General features: G+C 42.0%; 3 pseudogenes; all 3 read left to right on the top strand.

Annotated features, from left to right (window-relative positions):
- The first annotated feature begins 917 nt into the window (after window positions 1–917).
- LOC129554012 (RNA polymerase II subunit A C-terminal domain phosphatase SSU72 like protein 3 pseudogene) lies at window positions 918–1,625 on the top strand (annotated as a pseudogene).
- A 4,571-nt stretch (window positions 1,626–6,196) lies between these two features.
- Window positions 6,197–6,774, top strand: LOC129554011 (RNA polymerase II subunit A C-terminal domain phosphatase SSU72 like protein 3 pseudogene; annotated as a pseudogene).
- A 7,974-nt stretch (window positions 6,775–14,748) lies between these two features.
- Window positions 14,749–15,686, top strand: LOC129554010 (olfactory receptor 52B4-like; annotated as a pseudogene).

Genomic DNA, 15,686 nt, shown 5'->3' with positions numbered 1-15,686 from the left:
TTGATTAATCAATTGTGCATATGATTATAAGAGAAGTACTTAAATGTTTTACATCCCGAGTAGGGAATGCTCAGAGCAGTACTTGAGATGTGCTAAAGGACATTGAATCTGATCAACTCTCTCTAGAATCATTATAAATTGAAAAAATGTCAATGGGCAAAAACAAAAGTGTTCTTGTAACTTGTGAAAAACTATCAGCAGAAATGTTTCCAGAGGTTGATTTGACTCTGGTGAATAATCTTATAAATTTAGAAGCAGAAATATGGCTATCTTCCTACAATTTAACTCAGTTACACTTCTGAAGTATCAACAATACAAGAAAAGCTATATAATAACCATAGTGATGTTTTGTGTCATTAAATTAGGTATGGGCTTGAAAATTTCAAGTCTGTGAGTAGCCTACTGGCTTTGTTTAAAAACAAAACTAGCATCATATGCACAAGCAATGAAGGGGTTACCTGGAGATTACAAAATGCTCTGTGATGGCTGTTGGGGGGTAGGCACAAGTTTGAGGTAGAAGTTGGGTGATTTTCTCACTGGATTGTTCTGGTGATTGGATTGCGTTCTCTGTTCAGCACCCACTATCCAAACCCAATCACTCAAGCTAAAAGGTGGCCTGAGGGGGCTCTTGAGTTTCTGTGGATATGTTCCCTATGGATATGTGTACATACGTAAGTATAATTCAATAAACTTTATACCGGAAAAACAAAACAAAAACCCAGTCACTCAAGATTTAACCCAATCACCAATGAAGAGATCTCCACTCACCAAGGGCTGGTGCCTCCATATAAAAGCGTTCTGTTTTTTGACACTAATACTCTGGAAGAGCTGGGCCCAGGCCATCCTCTCCCAAGTTTCGGAATCCCTTCAGCCTCTGAATTCCACTTATCTGCTTGGAGTCCCAAGTGGCCCCCGCCATGTCCTCTCCCCTCAAGGTGGCTGTGGTCTGCATGAGCAACATGAACAGGAGCATGGAGGCCCACAGCATTCTCAGGAAGAAAGGTTTCAGTGTCAGGTCTTTTGGAGCCGGATCCCGAGTCAGGCTCCCAGGAACTGCACGCAACCTCCCTGTGGTTTACGATTTCTCCACCACGTATGAACAGATGCGCAAGGACCTTGTGTGCAAAGACCGAGAACGCTATAACAGCAACGGCATCTTGCACATCTTGGGAAGAAACGAGAGAATCAAGCCTCGCCCGGAAAGATTTCAAGAGTGCAGAGATCGCTTTGATGTCATCTTCACCTGCGAGGAGAGCGTCTACGACAGGGTGGTGGAGGAGCTGTGGGTCCGAGAACAGGAGACCTGCGAGCCTGTGCACGTGATCAACGTGGACATGGACGACAACACGGAGGACGCCACCCTTGGGTCTCTGATCATCTGTGAGCTCTGCGAACGCCTCCAGCAGGCAGAGGACATGGAAGACAGTCTGGCTGAGCTGCTCTTGGCAGTGGAGAGGAAAACAGGAAGGAGCTTTCTGCACACAGTCTGCTTCTACAGAAGAAGAGAACAAACCATGGCTGACTCTTGGCCTCCTCCCTTTACCTTGGTCACATTATATGGCACCAATTTGTGTGCTAGTCTTCAAGGTTGCCTAAAGTGTTTCCTAAATCCTTTCAAAACGTAGTCCTCCCCTCTGATTTTGGTTACAGTTTTGTAACTGAAAGTGGATTCTGGCTGCTCACTGCTCAAAAGCCAATAAAGAGGCAAGTTTAGTGGAAAGGAAAGTTTATTTTGCATCCTGGCAACCACCTGGAGGGGGCAGGGGAGTGGTGGTTCAGGGAGGAGGACAGACTTCTTTCCAAAGACTGACTCTGCCACTCTGACAATCAGTGGGCAAGAATTTTTATAGACAGAGGGAGGGGGCTACGTGCAGAAACAGCTATGACAGTCACCTTGACATTGGTCATGAGCTGATTTGATCAGCGTCTTCTTGATTTTTTAAGTCCAGTTCATCTTTAGTTCTATGGTTGGTTTGTTCCTCTTTCCTTATGAGCAATTTCAAAATTGTGGAAGCTTATATCATGGATGGGGCCAGTCTGGTGGCTCAGTGGTAACGAATCTGCCTGCAATGCAAGAGACACAGGTTCATTCCCTGGGTCAGGAAGATTCCCTGGAGAAGGAAATGGCAACCCAGTCCAGTACGCTTGCCTGAAAAATCCCATGGACAGAGAAGCCTGGCAGTTACTGTCCACAAAGCCGAAAAAGAATGTTAGCAATTTAGTGACTAAACAACAAAAACAGCAAATGTCATGGCAAATGCCTAGTCATTGTGTAGTTAACCCACAGAGCAGGTGTTTCAGTATCTACAAAATAGCTCACAGGATATGTCTGAGAATATTATCTACAGCACTTAAGGGAGAACTAAAGACACGTAACTATGCTTAGTGACTAAACTACTATTAAGTTTTGTTAGACTGTTTTCCTTTGTTTCTGCCTTTTCTCACTTCTGTGATTAAGCTTATTCTTTTTCTTTATTTTTGAATGTGCTGGGTCTTCCATGCTCTGTGGATTTTCTTCATTGCAGTGTGCAGGTTTCTCTTGGTTTGAAGCACCAGCTCTAGGTGGGCAGGCTTCAGTAGTTGCAGCAGGCCAGCTTAGTAGTTGTGGCCAATGGGTGATATTGTCCTATGGCATGTTGAATCTTCCTGGACCAGGGATCAAACCTGTGCCCCCTGCACAAGCAGACAGACTCTTAACCACTGAACTACCAGGGAAGTTCCTAAGGTTATTTTTTGACTAAAGTTGTTTTCACAGACAAAGGCTGACTGAGGACCTGGCGGGGAAGGCCCATAAGGCCCTGATCCATTTCCATTTGCTCTATTCAGTTCATGCCCAAGATCTAGTTCTTCATGACTTATAGGATGCCTTCAAGTCTGGGTCACTGACTGTAATACAGTTTCACACTATATTTAAGTTGTGGCTACTTTTCCATTTATGCCTGGTGTTTGTAAGACTTTTTTCTTACAGATGTTCTGCTTCCCTTGTATTCTTGAAACCATCCTTTGAACAAATTCCCAGGAACTTCCAAGTTCCAGTCAAGGCACAGAAACTCCTGCTTTGAGTCAGTTGCTCTCAAGCCATGGTGTACATCGCAGTCATCTGAAGGGCTTTGTACATGACAGACCTCTGGTCTCTGTTCCCAGAGTTTCTGATTTGGTGGTCTGGGTCCAAGGTTGCCTTTCTCACACATTCCAGATTGATGTTAATGCCCTGGGTCTGAGATTCACACTTTGAGAAGACCAAGTGTGTTTTCTAAGGTAGGACGATGAATATGACAATCACTCTGTTGGAGGCACAGGGACATAAAATCTGTGATGTACCAAATGAATGTTTCTCTTGCACCATTTTGAAGGAACAGGACTGTCCTTATTGTTTGATGTCTTGTTCATAATTTTTAGATCAATATCCTTTGCTCTGTCAATTCTGCAAACTAACAAAGGAATGGAACTAAAAATTATATATTTATATTTTATATATTAATATATTAATTTACTTATTATGTTTTAATAGTTAATATAATATAATCAATATATTTATTATGTCATTATTAATTTATTAATAATATATTAATATATTCTATATTTCAGTATAGAATGGTCAAACAGCTCTCTACTTGAAGACATGAGAAAGTTAGTGATGGCTGCTCCAGTGCTTGGAGAATCATCATGAATTCAAGAAAATAAAATGGAGGGTAGGTGGTGTTCTTGGAACTCCTGAAATATTATCTGCAGGGATGTTTTCTAGGAGTTCCCTTTTTACACAGGTGAATAATTTTATTACTTTATGGGCAAAACTATGTGTATCTTCCTGTGATTTAACACAATTACAATTCTAGAGCATCAATTGTAGGAAAGAAATATGGAACAATTCTTGTAATTGAATGAAGTGTAAGCTTGGAAATTTCAAACATGCTTTTCCTATGCATGTTCTTGGGTCCCTGGAAAGGCTGATGACAAGCTTGGGAATAGTCTGGGCATTTTGCCTAATATCATAAGTTCAGTTCAGTCTCTCAGTCATGTCCAACTCTTTTGCAGTCCCATGTCTGCAGCATGCCAGGCCTCCCTGTCCATCACCAACTCCTGGAGTTTACTCAAACTCATGTCCATTGAGTCGGTGATGCCATCCAACCATCTCATCCTCTGTCATCCCCTTCTCCACCTGCCTTCAATCTTTCCCAGCATCAGGGTCTTTCCCAATGAGTCAGTTCTTCACATCAGGTGGCCAAAGTATTGGAGTTTCAGCTTCAGCCTCAGTCCTTCCAATGAATATTCAGGACTGATTTCCTTTAGGATGGACTGGTTGGATCTCCTTGCAGTCCAAGGGACTCTCAAGAGTCTTCTCCAACACCACAGGTCAAAAGCATCAGTTCTTTGGTGCTCAGCTTTGTTTATAGTCCCACTCTCACATCCATATATGACTACTGGATAAACCATAGCTTTGACTAGATGGCCCTTTGTTGGCAAAGTAATGTCTCTATTTTTTAATATGCTGTCTAGGTTGGTCATACGTTTTCTTCCAAGGAGCAAGAGTCTTTTAATTTTATGGCTGCAGTCACCATCTGCAGTGATTTTGGAGCCCCCCAAAATTGTTTCCATTGTTTCATTGTTTCCCCATCTGTTTACCATGAACTGATGAGACCAGATGCCCTGATCTTAGTTTTTTGAATGTTGAGTTTTAAGCCAACTTTTTCACTTTCATCAAGTGGCTCTTTAGTTCTTCACTTTCTGCCATAACATGGTGTCATTTGCATATCTGAGGTTACTGATATTTCTCCTGGCAATCTTGATTCCAGCTTGTGCTTCATCCAGCCCAGCATATAAATTAAATAAGCAGGGTAACAATATACAGCCTTGATGTACTCCTTTCCTGATTTGGAACCAGTCTGTTGTTCCATGTCCAGTTCTAACAGTTGCTTCTTGACCTGCATACAGATTTCTCAGGAGGCAGCTGAGGTGGTCTGGTATTCCCATCTCTTTCAGAATTTTCCACAGTTTGTTGTGATCCACACAGTCAAAGGTTTTGGCATAGTCAATAAAGCAGAAGTAAATGTTTTTCTGGAACTCTCTCACTTTTTCGATGATCCAATGGATGTTGGCAATCTGATCTCTGGTTCCTCTGCCTTTTCTAAATCCAGCTTGAACATCTGGAAGTTCACAGTTCATGTATTGTTGAAGCCTGGCTTGGAGAATTTTGAGCATTACTTTGCTAGTGTGTGAGATGAGTACAATTGTGTGGTAGTTTTAGCATTCTTTGGCATTGCCTTTCCTTGGGATTGGGATGAAGACTGACCTTTTCCAGTCCTGTGGCCACTGCTGAGTTTTCCAAATTTGCTGGCATATTGAGTGTAGCACTTTCACAGCATCATCTTTTAGGATTTGAAATAGCTCAGCTGGAATTCCATCACCTCCACTAGCTTTGTTCATAGTGATGCTTCCTAAGGCCTGCTTGACTTCACATTCCAGGATGTCTGGCTCCATTTGAGTGATCACACCATTGTGATTATCTGGGTCATGAAGATCTTTTTTTGTACAGTTCTTTGTATTCTTGCCACATCTTCTTAATATATTCTGCTTCTGTTAGGTCCATACCATTTCTGTCCTTTATTGTGCCAATCTTTGCATGAAATATTCCTTTGGTTTCTCAAATTTTCTTGAAGAGATCTCTAGTCTTTCCCATTCTATTGTTTTCCTCTATTTATTTGCACTGATCACTGAGGAAGTCTTTCTCCTTGCTATTCTTTGGAACTCTGCATTCAAATGGGTATATCTTTCCTTTTCTCCTTTGCCTTTTGCTTCTCTTCTTTTCACAGCTATTTGTAAGGCCTCCTCAGACAGCCATTTTGCTTTTTTTGCATTTCTATCATAAGGGGAGATTTCAAAACACAGCCCCAGGGTAGCGACACCCTTGCCCAGAATTAGTTGTTAAAGATAATTTAACACCAGATTGTTCAGATGACTGAATCTAGTTCTCTAGTCCAAATCCACTATCCAAACCCAATCATTCAAGCGTTAACCCACTTATCAATCAGGAGTTCTCTACCCACTTCAGGGTGATGACTTCATATAAACCTGGTCTCTGTTCTTTGACACTGTACTAGTTACATGAGCTGGATCCAGGTGCTCATCTCCCTGGTTTCAGAGTTCCCTTGGACCCTGAAGTCCACCCATGCAACTAGAGTCTCAAGTGGCCACGTTCATGCTCTCCTCCCCATTCAGCATGGCTATGGTCTGTATGAGCAACATGAACAGGGCCATGGAAGCCCACAGCATCCTCAAGAAGATAGGATTCAATGTCAGGTCTTTCAGAGTGGGATCCTATGTAACACTTCCAGGACTGGCACCCTCCCCGTGGTCTATGATTTCTCTACCACATATGATCAGATGCGCAAGGACCTTCTCCTCAATGACCAGGTACGCTATAGCAGCAGTGGGGTGTTCACATGTTGGGGAGAAATGAGATAATTAAGTCTCATCCAGAATGATTTCAAGAGTGCAGAGATCCCTTTGAAGTTATCTTCACCTGTGCTGAGAGTGTATAAAGTGGTGGTGAAAGATCTGTGTGATAGAGAACAGAAGACCTGGCAGCCTGTGCATGTGATCAACTTGGAAATAAAGGACATGCTGAAGGCAGCCAGCCTTAGTGCTTCAATCATCTGTGAACTCTGTCAGGGTCTCCAGCAGGCTGATGACATGCAAAGCAGTCTGGCCAAGCTGCTCCAGGCAGCAAAGCAGAAAACAAGAAGGAGCTTTCTGCACACAGTCTGCTTCTACTGAAGATCTTAGGTGGTTTTCAACTCCCTTGTCAGTAAGAACTTTAGTATAGACTTTGGGGCTAGTGGATATTTTCTCTGAGAAGGGTCTTCAAAGTCCTTTTATATTAAAAGTTGTCTGTATGATTTTTTTTTCAGGTACATCTCACTCAGGCAAGAAGTGGAGGATAAAAAGGTTTCATGGCAAACAGAACATGAACTGTAAGTAGACATCAAAGTCCTTTCAATTTGAGTTTGAATAGTGTAGAGACTTGCCTTCAAAGGAATAATTCAGTGTTCAGACGTCTCTGCAAAGAAGTCAACCTCAAGGACTCCATTTTAATGATCAACAAACCAAGGCTCATAATGGGTTGCTGGGCAAGTGCAGGGTTGAAGGATATTTCAGAAAACAAAAAACAGTGTCTATTTTATCCATTTATAGTGATAACAATCCTTTTGCTTTTCTGACATGTGTATAAATGTGAAATTTTTAGTGAGCTAGGTTTGTACTGAATGTTTGAACTTCAAAATATTTTTATTTTTAGGTCTGATGTCCTTTTCTAACGCCAACTTTAATAGAAACTCAGGGTGCATTTATTTATAAATGAATTGCATTTATTACTAAAATTCTGGCACAATTTGTTCAATCAAATAGCTCATTAAATGTAATAAAATGAAATAAACCTTCAAATTTAAAGAAAAGTGTCTCATTCGTGGTAAGGAATGCATATTACAAAGTGAAAGTGAAAGTTGCTAGGTCGTATCCGGCTCTTTGCGACCCCATGGAAGTTAGCTTGCCAGGCTCCTCTGTCCATGGAATTCCCCAGGCTAGAATACTGGAGTGGGCTCCCATTTCCTCCTCCAGGGGATCTTACTGACCCAGGGATCGAACATGGGTCAGATTCTTTACTGTCTGAGCCACCAGAGAAACCTAATACAAAGTGAGTGCCTTGGTTTCTTATTGTTGAAGACAAATGACTTCCATGGAGAAAAGCATATTTTCCTAATGAGAACTTTCTTCATGCTAAAAGCATTCATTTGTTCAGTACTGTGCTTCTGTGAAAGTGGTTCCTTACTACTGGGTAGTGAAATATTCTTGGTTCTGATTAACAATGGCACCAAGTCCTGGGTGACTTTGCTGTTGTTGTTGTGCAGTCACTAAGTCATATTCAACTCTTTGTGACCCTAGGGACTGCAACACACCAGGCCTTCCTGTCCCTCACCATCTCCCAGAGTTTGCCCAAGTTCATGGTCATTGAATTGGTGATGCCATCCCACCATCTCATCTTCTGTCACCCTCTTCCCCTTCTACTGAGGGAAAAATGTCAAAATATCTAACGTGGAGTTGGGGTTTCAAATGAAATAAGAGAAAGAACAGGACTGAAAATATTTTTTGGAGAAATAATTGTGGAACATTTCCAAACTCATTAAAAAATATTTACAGATCCAAAGATTCAGTCAACCTCAAGGAGCATAAAAACAAGAAGCTATGCCTAGGCCCATGAACATCTATCTGAAAAGCAAGATCGAGGGGAAAATCTTGAATGTAGCCAAAGGAGGCAGGCAAATATGAGTGTGTCAAAATTATTTTGATTTACATGTGGTCTGTTAAGCACTGCTGTTGCTGCTGCTAAGTTGCTTCAGTCGTGTCCGACTCTGTGTGACCCCATAGACAGCAGCCCACCAGGGTCCGCCGTCCCTGGGATTCTCCAGGCAAGAACACTGGAGTGGGTTGCCATTTCCTTCTCCAATGCGTGAAAGTGAAAAGTTAAACTGAAGTCGCTCAGTTGCGACCCCATGGACTGCAGCCCACCTAGCTCCTCCGTCCATGGGATTTTCCAGGCAAAAGTACTGGAGTGGGGTGCCATTGCCTTCTCCTGTTAAGCACTAAGTACATATAATTATATACCCTTAGGCAACAACATCATTATTCATGTCTCTGAAATTTGAAACTCATGGAAAAGCTGAGGATGTGTATAACTTTAGTGTAAACTATTTTATGGGCTTCCCTGGTGGGTCAGGTGGTAAATACCAAGTCTGCCTGCAATGCAGGAGACCTAGGTTTGATTCCTGGGTTGGGAAGATCCCCTGGAGAGGGGAAGGGCTAGCTTCTCCAGTATTCTTGCCTGGAGAATTCCATGGACAGAGGAGCCTGGCGAGCTATAGTTGATGGGGTCGGAAAGAGCCGAACATGACTGAGCAACTAACACTTTCAATTTCAAGCTATTTCATGAAGAAGAAGTGTCAAAAATTGTTGGTACATATTAATTGTAAGCTTAATATTTTTACTGAAAATAGATTTAACGCAATCCCTTCACAGTTCACCTGAAACTATCGCAAAACTGTTAATACACTATGCCTCAATAAAAAATAAAAAGTTTATATTATTTTTTAAAAATGCACCAAATAAAGATAAGATTAAGGGTAATTTTCATTAGTAGGCAAACTCAGGGTTATCATTTGTGTTTTTGAACACAGTGGAGCCAAGTAGCAATTATTATTTTACTTGAAATTTTCAAAGGAGAAGAGAACACAGGCAGAATTCACATGTAAATGATGTCCAGTGTAAGATAAAGGACAAAATGACATCCAACTTTTACAGTAATTAGAATAGAGAAAAGTGGTGATGAGTTACCATAGGGGATATAGTTGATGAGCCTTGCTAAACTCAAGAGAATCTGAGCTACAGGGTTTAGCAGTAGACTCAGCCTCATTTCAGTAATCAAAACAGCATTTATCACATTAAATTTATATGCCTTTGATTTTTTTTTTAAAGACTAGCTTAGGTGATAAACTGTTTTTTTTTTTTAAATTTTAATCAGAGCATCTGAAAGAAGTAAGAGAGAGAAAAGGAGCAGGAGGAAGTGAAGATGTGAAGGTGTCTTAGAGACAAAGCACATTTGGGAAGAGGTGAGGCTGGTGGAGACAGTTCTGTCCTTGGAGTCCTGGGATAAATGCTGCTCTCAAGGGCTCACATTAAGGAGAATAAACAGCCCCAATCCTGCCATGCAACTAGCTGACTTATATCTCCAGTTGAACGTCTGTTCCTGAGGACTCATTGTAAGGCCAGGGAGTGATTAAACATCTACAGGTAGAGACGGTTTAAGGATCAAGGTAAGGACTGGGCAGGTGTTACGTCCTAAACAGGCTTGGGGGGGCAGGACCCTTGGAGGATGTTAATATGTATGGAATGATACTAAACAGAGGTACTTCTAGCAGAAGTGAAGAGTGAGGTCTGGAAAGGGAGGCTGAGAGTATATGAGAGAGTAACTTCAGGTGAAGTTACTGAAAGTTAGCAAATTGGCAGATCAGTTCAGTTCAGTTGCTCAGTCATGTCTGACTCTTTGTAATCCCATGGACTGCAGCATGCCAGGCTTCCCTGTCCATTAACTCCTAGAGCTTGCTCAAACTCATGTCCATTGAGTTGGTAATGGCGTCCAACCATCTCCTCCTCTGTCGCCCCCTTCTCCTCTTGCCCTCATTCTTTCCCAGCATCAGGGTCTTTTCCAAATGAGTCAGTTCTTCACATCTGGAGCTTCAGCTTCAGCATCAGTCCTTCCAATGAATGTTCAGGGTTGATTTCCTTTAGGATTGACTGGTTTGATCTTGCAGTCCAAGGGACTCTCAAGAGTCTTCTCCAACACCACAGTTCAAAAGCATCAATTCTTTGGTGCTCAGCTTTCTTTATAGTCCAACTCTCACATCCAAACATGACTACTGAAAAAACCATAGCTATGACTAGACACCTTTGTCAGCAAAGTAATGCCTCTGCTTTTTAATATGCTGTCTAGGTTGGTCATACCTTTTCTTCTATGGAGCAAGCGTCTTTTAATTTCATGGCTGCAGTCACCATCTGCAGTGATTTTGGAGCCCAAGAAAATAAAGTCTGTTACTATTTACATTGTTTCCCCGTCTATTTGCATGAAGTGATGGGACCAGATGCCATGATCTTAGTTTTTTGAATGTTGAGTTTTAAGCCAGCTTTTTGACTCTGCTCTTCACTTTCATCAATTTCAGTTCTTTGCTTTCTGCCTAGTGTGTCATCTGCGTATCTGAGGTTATTGATATTTCTCCTGGCAACCTTGATTCCAACTTGTGCTTCAACCATCAAAGCATTTCTCATGATATACTCTGCATATAAGTTAAATAAACAGGGTGACAATATACAGCCTTGATGTACTCCTTTCCAGATTTGGAACCAGACTGTTGTTCCATGTCTGATTCTCACTGTTGCTTCTTGACCTGCATACAGGTTTCTCAGGAGGCAGGTGAGGTGGTCTGGTATTCCAATCTCTTTAAGAATTTTCCACAGTTTGTTGTGATTCACACAGTCAAAGGTTTTGGTGTAGTCAATAAAGCAGAAGTAGATGTTTTTCTGGAACTCCCCTGCTTTTTCGATGATCCAGTGGATGTTGGCAATTTGATCTCTGCTCTTCCTTTTCTCTGCTTTAGAAAAGGAGATATCATTCATTAAATAACATGTGCCATAGAATTAGGCTTGACATAAGAAATACAAAACAAATGGTCTTACTGTAGATCACTCTTGGAAAAATATGAGAAAGATGTTGAAAATGACAAGGATCTGTGTGGGAGTTCCCCAGGCAGGGTGTGGGAAGGGGCTTTGGGGAGCTACCAGGAGACTTGCCTATATGTGCCAAATAGGAGGAGGCATTTGAATAGGCTGTTAAGAATTAACTTGTTTCAGACTGAAGTCATTCCATCGGGACACCAGTCCCATAGAGAAATTCCCTAACCCTAGCTTTCTGGCCTCTTTCTATGGCTCTGATTTTAAATATTTCCCTCTTAGTCTCTGTCTCCACTTCCTGGCTGTGGTGAAATTTTGCAATGCTCTAGGGTTGCCGGGAGAATCCCAGGGATGGGGGAGCCTGGTGGGCTTCCATCTATGGGGTCACACAGAGTCGGACACGACTGAAGTGACTTAGCAGCAGCAGCAGCAGCAGGGCTTCCCTGATAACTCAGTTGGTAAAGAATCTGTCTGCAATGCAGGAGAGCCTGGTTCAATTCCTAGATCAGGAAGATTTGCTGGAGAAGGGAAAGGCTACCCACTCTAGTATTCTGGCCTGGAGAATTCCATGGACTCTATAGTCCATGGGGTCACAAAGAGTTGGACACAACTGAACGACTTTCACTGTCCACTGAAGCGCTACCTTGTTGATTTGTCTTTCCTGGCTTCTTCCTTCTTGCCTTTATCTATTTTCCTTTTTTTTAAATCAGGCTGTGGGACTCACAGTACCATAGTTTCTATTTGGTGCTCTCCCCTTGCCTTCTGATTTTTCACTTCCTGCAAGAGACAGGCTGCCCTCACTGGAGAGAATTCTCAGAGGGGAGCATGTGCTCAACGGGAAACAGTTTTAGTGTGCATGCTAAGTTGCTTCAGTCATGTCTGACTCTTTGCTACCCTATGGACTCTAAGCTGCCAGGCTTCTCTGTCCATGGGATTCTCCAGGCAAGAATACTGAAGTAACCATGCCTCCTCCAGGATATCTTCCTGACTCAGGGATCGAACCCCACATATCCAATGTCTCCCGCATTAGCAAGCAGATTCTTTACCACTAGAGCCACCTGGGAAGCCCAACCGTTTCAGACCCAAGGCCAACTGATGACTGGTGACTCTAATGACAGAACATTTTCTCCCAACACCCAGCCATGATTATAGGGGTTGATTTTCCTCCCCAAATAGGAAAATTAGAAGCATCAAGGGTAACTAGAGTAGAAAATATAATGTTTATAGTGAGTATGAAAAAAAATATAGTGAGTATGAGATCAATCTTATGAGACAAATATTTTAAGATACTCATTCAATAGAAGGAATTCACATTTGTTTCCTTAAAACCTATCTATTTACAATTTGTCCCTCTTTAAACCAAGCTGGAATCAAGATTGCTGGGAGAAATATTAATAAGCTCAGATATGCAGATGACACCACCCTTATGGCAGAAAGTGAAGAGGAACTCAAAAGCCTCTTGATGAAAGTGAAAGAGGAGAGTGAAAAAGTTGGCTTAAAGCTCAACATTCAGAAAACTAAGATCATGGCATCTGGTCCCATCACTTCATGGGAAATAGATGGGGAGACTGTGGAAACAGTCTCAGACTTTATATTTTTGGGCTCCAAAATCACTGCAGGTGGTGACTGCAGCCATGGAATTAAAAAATGCTTACTCCTTGGAAAGAAAGTTATGACCGACCTAGATAGTATATTAAAAAGCAGAGATATTACCTTGCCAACAAAGGTCTGTCCATCTAGTCAAGGCTATGGTTTTTCCAGTAGTCATGTATGGATGTGAGAGTTGGACTGTGAAGAAAGCTGAGCGCCAAAGAATTGATGCTTTTGAACTGTGGTGCTGGAGAAGACTCTTGAGAGTCCCTTGGACTGCAAGGAGATCCAACCAGTCCATCCTAAAGGAGACCAGTCCTGGGTGTTCATTGGAGGGACTGATGCTGAGGCTGAAACTCCAATACTTTGGCCACCTCATGGAAAGTGTTGACTCATTGGAGAAGACCCTGATGCTGGGAGGGATTGGGGGCAGGAGGAGAAGGGGACGACAGAGGATGAAATGGCTGGATGGCATCACCAACTCGATGCACATGGGTTTGGGTAGACTCTGGGAGTTGGTGATGGACAGGGAGGCCTGGTGTGCTGCTGCTCATGGGGTCTCAAAGAGTCGGACACGACTGAGCGACTGAACTGCACTGAACTGAAACCATAAGTATATATTACAAGACTCTAAAAATTCCCATTTCCCCCTTCTATCCCTGGTTAGTGATATGGTACCTGGAAATAGTTTTTTCTCAAAGTATGTTACCTGAATAGCTGAGTAATTAATGAATCAAAGTGTACTAGGAAACAAATGTTCGGTTTCTGCATGCACAAAGGCTTTAAATATCATGCAGCCCTCCCTCCTCATTCTGAGAAATGATGCCTTTCTTTTTTCAATTTCAGTCATTTCTACACTTAGTTTTCTAAGATGTAAGCTGGAGGAGTGCCTCATCTCAGGCACACAGGCCTTGTCAATGGCACCTCTTAAGGTCTTTTGACCCTCTTCACAAGTGAGGTTCCTGTATGTGGTAAACGCACAATTCTCAAATCTCATATCTATTAATTATTTCCTTGGGATATTTGGCACATAATTCACAGTTGCTGAGTCTCATATTCCTTAAGAATGAAATGGAGATAATATCCAGTTACTTGAATGGATAGTCAACATGTCAGTGTAAAACTGTATAAAGTACCATACACCAAGTGATGACTGCAGCTGTTGGCATAAAGCAGATGCATAATAGATATTAGTTTAATTTCTCCTTGAGCATTATGTTCAGATCCGTTTTACTCCAGGAACACCACTGGCCATTTAGAATCCTGTCTCATCAACTACTGTTCCAGTAAACTTCCATAGATAATTTTAAAAACTAGATCAACTGTTCTAAACTGATAACTTCATAACATCTAATGGCTGCTCCCCATGTAAATGGTTGAGTCTAAGTGTAAGGTTGTGATCAATGTCCTTCAAAATCAGGAAAAATCTGCCTGTACAAATCCTCCCACACCTTCTCCAGTATTCTCTATGCCTAAGCCACCCTGCCTGAAAATGTTTCAAGAATACATCTTTTTCTTTTCTTTCTTTGCTATATGATAAACTCCTCAATGTCAAGTTCAATTACAATCTTGCTACTGCCTTTCCAGAGATGTACCATGGTCCCTGCTATATATTGATACCCATCTGTTGGTAGGAAAAGACATACAGCAATATCTTTTTATTTGACTAGTTGGAAATCTGTATATCCTTTAATTAGAGTAGCATTTGAGGCTACAGAACATATCCTATTCACCTTTGTATATGTCTTATTATTTGCATGTTCAAAGAAGGCAGGAGTATGGAATATGCCAAAATCTCCTGCTGCTTTCACCAAGATTAGGAAAATCTGTGTTTTTATCTCTGTATGTGAATAAGAAGTGATACATTTGGTGGTATTTCTAGACATGATGACTTAAAACCACACTGGTGTTAGCCACACAGTCTTCCGCTTGCTGGGCATCCCTGGCCTTGAGGACCAGCACACATGGATCTCCATCCCCTTCTTCATTTCCTATGCTATTGCCCTCTTTGGAAACAGTCTGGTCATCTGTGTTATCCTCACAAAGCGCAGCCTCCATGAACCCATGTACCTCTTCCTCTGCATGCTGGCTGGAGCAGATATTGTCCTCTCCACGTGCACAGTCCCTCAGGCCTTGGCCATCTTCTGGTTCCATGCTGGGGAGATCTCCCTGGATCACTGCATCACTCAGTTCTTCATCACACACAGCACTTTCATGTCTGAGTCAGGGATCTTGCTGGTGATGGCATTTGACCGCTACATTGCCATATGCTTTCCACTGAGATACAGCACTATTCTTACACACACACTGATTGGGAAAATAGGAGTTACCATCTTTCTGAGAAGTTATTGTACAATTTTTCCCATAGTATTCCTTTTGAAAAGATTGAATTTCTGCCAAAATAATATCATACCCCACACCTTTTGTGAACACATTGGCTTGGCCAAATATGCTTGTAATGACATTCGAGTGAACATCTGGTATGGACTCTTTGTCCTAATGTCAACAGTGGTTTTAGACGCCCTGCTGTTTCCTATGTGCTGATTCTCCACGCTGTCTTCCACATGTCTTCCCAAGACGCTCGCCACAAGGCTCTCAACACGTGTGGCTCTCATGTCTGCATCATCATTCTCTTTTATGGACCTGCCATCTTCACGATCCTGACTCAGAGGTTTGGTCGTCACATTCCACCTCATATTCACATCTTGTTGGCTAATGTCTGTGTTCTGGCTCCACCTATGCTGAACCCTATCATTTATGGGATCAAGACCAAGCAAATCCGGGAGCAGGTGGCTCACATATTTTTTCCAAAGCAGAAATAA

This window comes from Moschus berezovskii, chromosome 14 (assembly GCF_049115385.1).
Source record: "Moschus berezovskii isolate FMDL1 chromosome 14, NW_MosBer_1.0, whole genome shotgun sequence".
Taxonomy (NCBI): Eukaryota; Metazoa; Chordata; class Mammalia; order Artiodactyla; family Moschidae; genus Moschus; species Moschus berezovskii.
The sequence above is the reverse complement of the archived record's forward strand: the minus strand, read 5'-3'. Positions and strand labels throughout refer to the sequence as shown.